At 39.2% G+C, this 11,845-nt stretch overlaps 1 pseudogene; it reads right to left on the bottom strand.

The window, feature by feature from the left end:
• Positions 1-11,845, bottom strand: part of LOC102483851 (lactoylglutathione lyase-like) — a 112,774-nt pseudogene that overhangs the window by 50,951 nt on the left and 49,978 nt on the right.

Below are 11,845 nucleotides of genomic sequence, written 5' to 3'. Positions count from 1 at the left end.
AAAGAGTACTATGCTTTGAGTCAAACAACGTGTGTCTTAGTTTTAGTTCAACCACTATCCCTGGAGAATCGTTGGTCACATACTCTCTGTGGCAGACAGTGATTAGTTGTTCACAAAACATGTTTCCTTTCTTCCCAGTCACACAACTAAACTTAGTTCCTAGTCTTTCTTACAGTCAGATGTGTCCATTTGGCCTGTGAAATGTGGGCCAAAGTCAGGTAGTTTACAACCAGGCCTGAATCATAACACCTCACAGATGATCCTCCAGGTTTGCTTTCTCTGACCTTGTGCTGGACATTGATACATAGGCCTGGTCTTGAAGATCACAGAGATTCTGTCAAGTTTGGGTCCCCTCAGCCCTCAAAGTGACCAAGCAAGGTCTAGGGTAGCTAAAGTGCCAAGGCTGAGCACCCCAGCTACAGTCAATCTCCTCCATTTATCTTAGTTAACCATGCATACATTAATGCCTTCTCTGTGCACCATGAAAACTGAATAGTAAGAAAGTATTCCAATGGGCTCTGAGGTTTCTTCTAGCCCTACTATCCTTGATCCAAGGCCATCTTGTAATTTATACTTTCATCCACTCTAGACAGGATAAGAGGATGCTCCTCCTGTTCAAGATCTGGGGGAAGAAATAGAACTTCCCTCTCTTACATTCTCCCTCTGAGGTAGAGAGAAAGGGGGAGAATATAGAACAGGAAGAAGACAGAAAGTCTGCCAGAATCCACTTATCAGTTAATGAAAGAGAATCATGAGGAAACCTACAGGGCAGTAGAATGAAATATGGGAGGGCTATAGGCCAGAGAATGAGCATGTCACTTGCATTGCATCTGGCTGGTAGCAGATCTGTGGGCTGTAAATCCTCAATGAGGCTCAGAGCAATGACAATGAGCTTCTTTCCTACCAGCATATCTCATGCTTTGGGTTTGCACTTAACCAAGCCAAACTCAAATCCTTTCAGAAATAAAGACTTTAGCTATTCCAAAACGAATCTCCTTCCATATGTCCTCTTCAATAAAGGCTTCTTTTCAACACAGAAGGATATGAAAGTCGTTGCTCCCTTAGGTGATATCACTGTTATTTGAAAAAACAAGATGTATATACATATGCCCTGTGTGTACATAACTTACCATATGATTTCCTGATTTGAATGTTTGTATGTACAGTGGAATGTTACTTCCTCCCAGACATAGAAGTTGCACCATGACTCCTATAGCAGGAATGTGACCTAATCATAGAATAAAGGGGTTACATTTGTTATGAAGTTAACTAGTCAAACTAAGTACTCAGCATTGAGACAAAGTTCACAAACCTGGTCAATAAGGATGTTTATTAGCCACTGTTTTCACAAGGACGATAAGAGCTAACTCCACATCTCTTAGAAGCCTATTTTACTCATCTAAATATTCCAACAGTGTTCATAATGTAATAAGCATTATTCAAATGCTATTACAAATATTAGTTTAATTTCTTTTAAGGGAGATATTACCACCCCATTTTACAAATAAAGAAACCGAAGACCACATTAGGTCATTTGCCCAAATTTACACAGCTAGTTAGTGACAGAGCTGGGATTCAGACCCATGCAGTGTAGTGCCACAACCCCTGTGTTCATCACATGCTTTGCTGCCCAATTGCTTTAGCAATTGACTAAATCGCATCCATGATTTTCCCATACCCCTACACACCCCTGCCCTGCTTCCATTGGAAAAATGCATAAAAGTACTTATTCAGTTATTTCTCCAGATCTGATCCACAGCTGATGGGTCAAAACCAAAAAGTCTGAAATGTGACTCTGGATGTGAAAAGCTTTAGTGGCAAGTAGAGCACCTGAACATAGTCTCTTGGTGAAAAAAAATTTGTCTTAAGAAATGTAATTTCAGATGAGAAGCCAGTATTTAAACTATCCTTCCGTATGGAACATAGAAATTTGTTCCCCAAGATTGACCCTGCATTCATGATTTTTTAATTATCGTACGATATGAGTCAAAAACCCAGTATGATTGTGACATGTTTTAGAGACAAGACACTTAAATGTTTAATGACATTCAAGACATTCAGGAGGTTTTTGGTTTTGTTTTGTTTGTTTGTTTTTGGTTTGTTTTGTTTTGTTTTTTAGCATTTGAGAAGAGTTTAGTGGAAATCGGCAAGGCCCACGAGCTTGTTTTCAGGTCACAGCATTACCATGGTTGGCCAGCTGATATGGAGTGACAGAACTTACTTTTTTCCTAGCTCTGTTTCTCCATTTTTAAGTGAGAATGGCCAACTATACAACTTTTAGGGTCTAATCCAAGTCTAGCATTTTGAATTCATTGTCTCCCAGGTCCACTGACAGAGTTTCCAACTTCATCTCATACCCCTATGCTCCTTTATCATGCTACTCTACCACTGGGCCTCCCTTCTGTTTGTTCCAAAGCACTGAGCTCCTCCCCAGATTAGGGCCTTCCCACTGGCAATTCTCTTTGCTGAAATGCCTTTCTCTGAATCATCACCTGGTTGGATCTTTTGTCTTCCAAGTTGCTGGTTAACCTCTTTAGTCACCTCTTCAGTAAGCCTGTCTAAACTAGTCTCCCCACCCCAGCGCTAACTAGGTAAACTAGCTAAACTAGTTTCCCCATCCCAGCACTAACTCCATCAACCTCTCTGATTTACTGTCACCTACTGCAATCAACTATTTTATTGCACACTGGATTTCTTTGGTCCTATTTATTTATAGCTTGTTTTGTGTCACTGAGTATAAACTCCATGTGAGTGAGATATTGCCTGTCTTATTCAGCAGTGAGTCTACAGTGCCTTAATAGGAGCATAATAGCCACTCTATAAATATGTGCTGAGTAAATAAATTCAAGAAATCTAGAACTCACAAATGGAGGCAAAATCAGAGCATCAGACCTAGGTACAGTAGGATTGATTCATTTTTATGGAATCAGGGAGCAGAGGGGTCACCCTTAATGCTACAAGTCCCCTCTCTTACTCAGTTTAGTGACTCAGAGCAAAGGTTGCTATGACTATATACAAACCCACATCACAAGTTAAGTTGGTGCATCCTTTCTCTTCTGACCTTCTACTTCTTGGTGACAAGTTCTGACTTGTCACCGTGTCTGGTTATCCCACCTGCCTCACAAGCAGAGAATAGCGTGTCTGCCTGAGGAGCTCAGCATTTCATTGTCTAGGGCACCTGTGCAGTTGTAGTTTTGCAGATTCTGGGCTTTTCAGACTGGGTTTGAGTCCAACCAGGCTTAGGACTTAATGCTAAATTCTAAGGGGTGTTCTGCAATGGAAAGGAAGGTTTCAGGGGTGCTGCTCTATTTGTTTGCATATTAACCGAAACTGACTTGATGCCGCCTTCTGCCCTGATTAAAGGTGTTCCTTCTCTCCTAATAGAAGAACTAGAAGCCATTCTAGACCACAGTGGACTTTCTGTCTTGGGTCTCTGACCAGAGGTTGCAGAAGCTGCAGGAAGTTTCTGGACAGGACAGCAAGAGCAGCTGCTCCACCAGCTCCAAAGAGAGAAGTGATGTTTAACTCATAGTTGCTTCCTTAGAGCCCACAGTAGTGTCCCCACCCAGGTTGGTCATCTGGGACTAAACTGGAATGAGGAAGAATGACACAACTTATCACCACAAAGTGAGATCACAGGACAATGTCAGACTGTTACCACCTGGATTTGTGAAGGGAGGATTTAGGTCCCTGTGTGTAAGGAATCATCTCAACATTCCCCAATAAAGAGTTGACTTCACTGTTTTTAGTGGAAATTGACTTGACTTTCCGTCTCCCTCCAACTCTGTGAAGAGACGAACACCCTTACATCTCTTAAATTCCTCTACTCACTCTCTAAGGCCTCTTATGTCAAATACCTTACATAATAACAACTCAGGATGAGTGGTTTTCTATCCTATCATAAACAGATTACAGGGTCAGAGATGTCAGCACTTCTTTGCCCCAGAATTTGGCCAATAAGCTGTTCTTTCAGTATTCCTGATGTATCTCTTGCTGCAGTGTCAGCCCATTCCTTTCCATTCAATCTACTGTAAAGAAGCAAAATAATGAATACCCATATTCTTCATGAGACTTGAAACAGTTGAATCACCCCTTAGCTTTCTCTCTTTCTTCACTAAATTCATGAGACCATGTTCCTACCACAATAATCTTTCTACTAATTCTTTTCTAAACATTCATTCTTTACATCATTTTTAAATGCAGAAGTTAGAATCATATATTCTATTCTCATAAGGCTCTTGACAACTTTATTTTTTCTTTCTTTTTTTTCCCCCTTAAACACAGAGAGAGGAAGCAAGAGAGGGGGGGAAAAGAGAGCCAGAAAAAGGTATTTTTGATGGGGTCTGGCTATGTCTTGATCCTCTTGTCTCAGCCTCCCAATTAGCTAAGACTACAGTCATGTGTACAACAACGTCTGAAGTGTTCAAGTTGGCTAGGGAACTGAACCCGCTCCTTCCATTTGGCTTATAGTTTCCCAGGGAGTGGCACTATCAGTGTGCCACCACAGGTGGAGCTTTTGGCAAGTCTTGGAACAACAGAAAGTTTCTTCTCAATTTTTGATGTCACATTCCTGTTGCTTTTGATCTGGAAATGAACTTTTGTTTGAACCTTAGGTCTCTTGTTGTCACAAATCCTTACCTCATTCTTTCCTAAACAGTATCGACTGCAATGGTTTTGTTCCTAGGTAAACCGACCTTGTCCAAACCTTTTTGTCTTTCTGATAGTTGATTTCCAAAGTGTCTCAAGTTTACTTCCACGGATGCTTTTTCAGTCACTGGAAGTTCGGGTGACTCAGCCAGCTAAGAAGAGATACCTACGCATTGTCTGACAAAAACAGAACAACCCTGGCCCCAGGAAGATACAGACGTGGCTCCACTGAACTTGTACTCTCAAGTTCACCCTGAGACTTTGATAACCACAATTTGTTTCAGAGTTCCTGTAGCAAAAGACCCACCCAATATTGGCTCAATCTAGGCCTGACCTCAAGAAGAGTTGATGGAGGGAACCAGCAGTTAGCGTAATGGCTATGTCGCTGGACTCCCACGTAGTCGACCGCGGTTCACGTCCCGGACCCGGTGGCTTGAAACTCACGCCGGGCGCATGTGCGTGCGTGCCCGAGATCCCAAGAAAAGAATGGAGGAGAAGGGATTGCGGCGTGACCATCCCCCCTGGGGGGTGATTTCTAAGAAAAAAACCCCCCCCCCCCCAAAAAAAAAAAAGAAAAAAAAAAAAAAAAGAAGAGTTGATGGAAATCCATTCTCAGCCTTCTTTCTTGCCATACTTCTCCTTCACACAAATTTCTACCTTTTCCATGGCTAGATACCTTTTTTTATCTTGTCATATATACTTTCCCAGTTCTTTCTTAAACATCAGTAACCACGTTAGGTTTCTGTATGTAGGTATATTGGCCTTATTCCAATTTTATCCTCTTTCAGATATTAATAATTGTCCTACCAAATTTATTACATTTATTCACATTTTCTTTTTCTTTCCTTGTAGGTTTTAGCAGACTCAGCCACCTAAGACTACCTGGAATAGTCCCAGTTTACATTTCTAGTCTCAGTAAAACTATCATAGTTTCCTTTCACTCTCAGAAGTGTCTTGCTTTTGATAGTAAAATATGTAATTACCCCACTCAGGCCTTCAGACTGACTCTGAACCACCCCATGTGCTGAATGAGGCCACCTCAACTTCTTCCAGAATTTCAGCTGGAAATTGTACATAGGCTTCCCTCTAGGGTTAGTTTTTATTGTCTTAGAAAATTAGTATCTGGCCCCTGGCAGGGGTGCTGTGGAACTGCCTAGGACATTAGGCTGATCTTCTCTCTTAGTTGATGTGATCCATGAGGGTTAGAGGATCATTGCTCTGATTTATGTATACATCATGAAGATGCAGTGTAATATAACAACTAGGAACTTGGACTTTGGAGTAGGACTGCTTAAGTTTAAATCCTGACTCTGTCACTTTCATTTAATTAGGGCATGTAAACCCAGGTAGTTTCTTTTACAGGAGATCTCTGAAACATCAAGTATTTACATATACATAGACCCAGCACTCACAAAGTTGCATCTGTGATCTGACATTTGTGGACTTCTTAAATCAGAAGATTTAATGATATGAACATGTGGATGACTCCGCTCCAGGTCAGTTTGTCATACCATGTTAATCCATAAGACAGTAAGCTTGGCAAAAATCTTTCAGCATTATGAGTTCTTCTCTACAGGACAGACCCAAGAACTATTCTCCCTCTGTATGTTTGATAAAGGTTGCATTGTGCCATTCAGTTATTCATTCACAAAGCATGTGTTCTTAATGGAGCTCTCGGGCACACAGAATTAAGGGCTATGAGGGAGCTAAAGAAAATATGTCTGCCTAACCTCATGTAGTTGATTATTGAGCTGGGGATAATAGAATTATGCACACATCCATTAAATGACTATGTAATACACCGAATCCAAAAAATTTACAAAGAAATACAACAATTAAGTATCAAATGAGCGGGCTTCACATCAGAGCTACAGAAGTTCAGAAAAGAGAGAAATTATCTAGAAATGAAAACATCAAGAGGTTCAAGACCTAGAAAAAGATGGAAATGATGGATTTGGGAAGGAAAATATGTGTTAGATATGTACTAAATTATAGAGTCAAATTGAATGTAGTATTTGGCATCAGCTTCAGCGTCAGCTTTTGAAAAGCCAAATAGCTGGCTATCTGTACATCAATATCATTTTTAGCATCCTGGGACTTGTAAATGATCATTGGTCCTGTGGTTTTTCAGGTTAAAATCTTACTTAGTGAACAAAACAACTCTAAGAAGATAACGGAAGATTGTCGTTCAGATTAATTTTTTAAATAGGGTACATAACTTTATCTTGTCAAGTAAATACATTAGAAAGGATAAGGCTTACTATCAGTTCATAAAAAGACATTTTGACATAAAAAAATTAAAGACATAGACAATTTTAATATCTCAATGTTCACTTCCAAGTATAGATAAGTGTTGTAAATATCATTAGAGTTAAAGTCAGCTTGTTTTATATACAAACACATAACATATTTGCTTTAGGATTTTGTGAAGCATTTTACTCTTGCAATAATAAATCAATGTTTTTTCAAAAACTTGATATTATGTACTAACTTAATATTATTCCATTGAAATAGACTGATATTACGTATTAGCGTAACTATACTAACATAGTTGGTAATAGTATCCATCAATTGAAATATAAAAATATGTGATTGTGGGACCAGCAGTTAGAGTAATGGCTATGTTGCTGAACTCCCATGTAGTCGACCGTGGTTCGAGTCCTAGACCTGGTGGCTTAAACTCATGCTGGGCGTGTATGCTGCATGCCTAAGATCCCGAGAGGAGAATGGAGGAGAAGGGATTGTGGCATGGCCATCCCTCATGGGGGGCTGATTTCTCGCTTTCTATCTCTCTGTCTCTCTCTGTCTTTCTGGCGAGCACACGTGCCCTATAGCAAAAGCCTCTCAAAAAAAAATGTGATTGCAAAAATAAAATGCTTTACTAATTACTCACGGTTGTTGTAACTGTGTGAAAAATTAATTATAACTTTTTATTTTTGTAATTTACCAGAGGCTGCATGCACTTGCTGGAAAGAGACAGAAAGAGTGAGAAAGATACAGAATGAAAGTGAGAAAGCACCTTCCCCAAGGGGGATGGTCATTCCACAATGTCTTTTTCTCTGTCTCTCCCTCTTTTTGTGAGCTTAGGCACACACACACTAGGCATGTGTTTCAAATCAGAGACTCAAACCACGCAGGTGGCCATGTGGGATCCAGCTCCCTTAACCATGCTGGCCCAGTTATACCTTGTTAATAGGTAACTATAAAAGGAAAGACTTAACAGCTAAATGTTAAAAGAAAGTGTATTTCTTAAGTAAATTGAGAAGTATATCTCTTTTAAAACTAGACATTTATAAAACTTTAAATATTGATACAAAAAAGAATAATAAAAATTAGGTTTGTAATCATTCTAATTTTTATATAATTATTTACCTCACTACTGAAAAACTTCTTGAGCTCATTCTACTGTTCACAAAATGTTCATGATGTTATTAAATATGATTCCTCTGTATCTCCTCAGAAAATATTTAGACAACCTTAAACAAACAGATATCTTAAAGTTTGACAGCATTTAGGATTAATAATAAATTCACCAGGTTTCTGCTTTATCTGATTTCTGGGTCCCAAACAGGATCACTGCAGTGAATATATCAAAGAAATATTTGTAGAATGGAAAAAAGAAGGAAGAGCATGCCCTCTAATTGCCATTGTCAATAAGCCAAACATGAAAATGCCATGAATAATTTAAAAATCACAAGCACAAAATTTTTTGTTCACACAGTTCATATGTGAGCTTAGAAAGAGATTATAGGACATAAAAAAGTAACAGAATAACCAGTGACCAGCAGAAGATGGTGAGCCACTGGGTCAGTCTTCTTTAGCCAAAGACAGTGGAATGCATGAGATGTTATTGCTGCCATCTACTTAAACAAGATGTGTAAGCAAGATGGAAAGATGAAATATTATCTAACACATGTCAAGAAACAAAAATAAAAAAGCTTCTTAACAACAGCAACAACAAAATTAACTCTCTGCTTGACAGATAGCTGCATCAAGACTACAGGATTTAACTGGCACCAAAGACTTACTTCCTGTCTATGGGAAGGACAATTTGTGCATTGAAACCTGCTAAAGAAGCAGCAAACACGAAGTTGCCTTGAGAGAGCAACCATCTGTACATGCCACCTTCTCTAAAGATCCTCCATTATTCCATGCCAACTAAAATAAGAGCAAAATCACAGAAGAAAATTCTGAAATTGTTGGCTTTCTGGAAATCCAATTACCTTATTCCACTGATACATTTCTACACCCCAATTTTTGTAAAAACTTTTGCCAAAGGGCATGTGCACTTGCAGGAGAGACAGAGAGAGTGATCAAGTGAGAAAGCACCCTTCATGGGGAATGGTCACCCCACAATCCCTTCTCCCCCATCTCTCCCTCCTTTCAGGATTTTGGCATACACACATGCACCTGACACGTTTCTCAAACCACCAGGTCTGGAAGTTGAACCATGAAGTTGGCCATGGGGAATCTAGCTGCCCCAACCACAACGCCATGGGATTCCCCCCCCTCCCATTTTTTAAATTCTATTTATTTATTCCAGGAGTTAGAGAGAAAGAGAGACAGAGAGAGACCACACCCCAATAGAGTCCTAATGCCACCATTCACTTCCAGCCTTCAGTCAGCCCAGACAGTGAGCAAGCATATACTCAGTGTATTCAGGGAGGTGTCTGGTCTTGAACTACAAATTTTCCCATGTGAAATTGCCTCAAAGCATTTCTCATTTCACTACTGGACTACTGTCTATAGCCCTTCTATACCCAAAATTTAAGAACGATATTTTTTAAGAATTATTTATTTAATTAATTTAATTTGTTACTGTTATTTTTTAATTTGACCAGAGAGAGAGAAAGGGAAAGCAAGAAAGCAAGTCACTAGGTCCAGGACTTGAACCTAGGTCACATGGGAATCCAGTGCCTTTATCTACCACACCACCTGCTGGCACCAGAACAATATTTTTTTTCTAAAGTGAGTGTGTAAAAGAGCAGGAAATGCAAAATACTAGAAATAAATTCTTTAAATGAGAGCAAAAATTCTTTAAATGAGAGCAAAAATATTAAATTAGCTTTAGAAGATAATAAAATAACTTATTCAAGTTTTTTTCTCCTTCAATAATCATTTATGGAGCATCTATATAGCATCAAACCTAGAATCATACTGCTTGGGTTCAAATTCTAGCAGGATCCTTTGCTAGCTGTTTGACCTGGGGTTAATTATTTAATCATCCATCAGTTTTCTCATTTGTTGAATGGGATTAATGATAATATCCACCTCGTGGCAATGAGTTAATATTTGTAAAGTATTTAGAGTACTGCTTGGAGCATAACACACATTACATAATATTTGTCAAAATAAAATGTACCAGGCACTGTCCTAGGCACTTGGATTAAAACAATGCACAAAGAGCCTTTTGTGAGGTTATATCAAAGAAATGACATCATTTCCATGAACTAAATCTTCAAGTCTAGGAGTTGAAGAGTTTTATAATTTATTATTTCAATCAATTAGTTTTAAAGATAGAGGAAAATTTAATAATTTAGTGACCACCTTGCTATCAATCATACCCCATACTGTTAGAATTAGCTAACAAACAAACAAAAACTTGCTTTTTTAAAAAATATTTTTATTTAATTTTATTTATCATAATTACTTTTTTTTTTTAATTTGCTACAAGGCACATGCACTCACCAGAGAGAGATGGGGTGGTGGAGGAGGGGAGTGGTGGTAAGAAACCAAGTACCAGGTCAGGACTTAAACTGTGGTCAGCTCTGTGGGAGTCCAGTACCTTAACCACCACACCACCTACTGGTCCCAAATCTTGCTTTTCTTAATAGACCTCAGTTGAAATGAGTGAATGGTGAACAAATACTGGTTGCATTAAATTTAATATGAGCCAGTTAAGAAGACAGAACCATAAAGTGCCATGAGACCAATGGATGAAAAAGTAATAGACAAAGGAGCACTTGAAAGCACTTTGGGAAATTTGAGAATTCAAGTTAAAAAAAGGGGCTGGCTTGGTAGTGCAGTATTTAAGTACTATTCATAGGGAACCTGATAGCACATGGCTGACCATGGTTTGAATCCCAGTTCCAGCTACTTGAAAAACAGGCTGGGCATGTGACTGTGTGTGCCAAGAATTCTGATGGGTTGGGGAAATACAGGGGGGAAAAAATTGCAGTGTGACCACACTCCATTGGGGATAGTTTGTCTTTCTTTCTCTTACTCTCTTTAATGAGTGCATGTACTTCCTACGAATAAAAAAGAGAGAAGAAGGAAGAGGAAAGAGGGAAAAGAAAGGAAGGAAAGGACAATAGCTCGATGAATTGGGTGTCCCTGGTGGCCTTCCAAAAGAACAGTTTCAGTAGAAATACTGGAGAAGCCAGATTACTAGAAGTTAGGAAGGCCACACTCAGGGAAGGTTGGAGGCAAGAGGAAGGTGATACATGGAGATGTGAGCAGGAGTAAAACAATTTTTAACTATATGAAGAGTCTTCAAAAGGTTCACAGAAAATGCATAATGTGAAAATCTGTCTGTGGATTTCAAAAGTTTTTTCACCAAAATAAGCTCATACTTTGGGACCAGCAGTTAGCGTAATGGCTATGTCGCTGTACTCCCATGTAGTTGACCACGGTTCGAGTCCTGGACTAAGTGACTTAAAACTCACGCCAGGCACATGTGCGTGCGTGACCAAGATCCCGAGAGGAGAATGGCGGAGAAGGGATTGTGGCGTGGTCATCCTCCCTGGGGGGTGATTTTTCGCTTTCTGTCTCTCAGTCTCTCTCTGTCTTTCTGGCTGAGCGCACTGCCCTATAGCAAAAATCTCTCCAAAAAAAAGAAAAAAAAAAACTCATACTTTGATTCAAGTTTTTTCTAGGAACTTTTAAAAGTCTCTTTATATAGGAAACACAAGTGATTAGGAAAAAAGACTCTGGAGGAAGAGAAACTGAAAATGTATACGAAAAGGGCTACAGTTGATGAATATTCCAGAAAAGGCCAAAGGCAGATGAGATTAAGAATACTGGAGGGCAGTTGTGAGATTAAAAAAAAAAAGAGTGAGTGTGAAAGAGCTCAGATCCGATGTTCTCGATATTCAATTAACCCTGGACACTGAACTGAAATCAGATAGCAGAAATTTGCTGTGAATCAAAGTACAACTTCCGGTAGTGATTGTCTTTACAGAATGGTTAACAAAAATAT

The sequence above is a fragment of the Tupaia chinensis genome, unplaced genomic scaffold, assembly GCF_000334495.1.
Source record: "Tupaia chinensis unplaced genomic scaffold, TupChi_1.0 Scaffold000688_1, whole genome shotgun sequence".
NCBI lineage: Eukaryota > Metazoa > Chordata > Mammalia > Scandentia > Tupaiidae > Tupaia > Tupaia belangeri.
The sequence above is the reverse complement of the archived record's forward strand: the minus strand, read 5'-3'. Positions and strand labels throughout refer to the sequence as shown.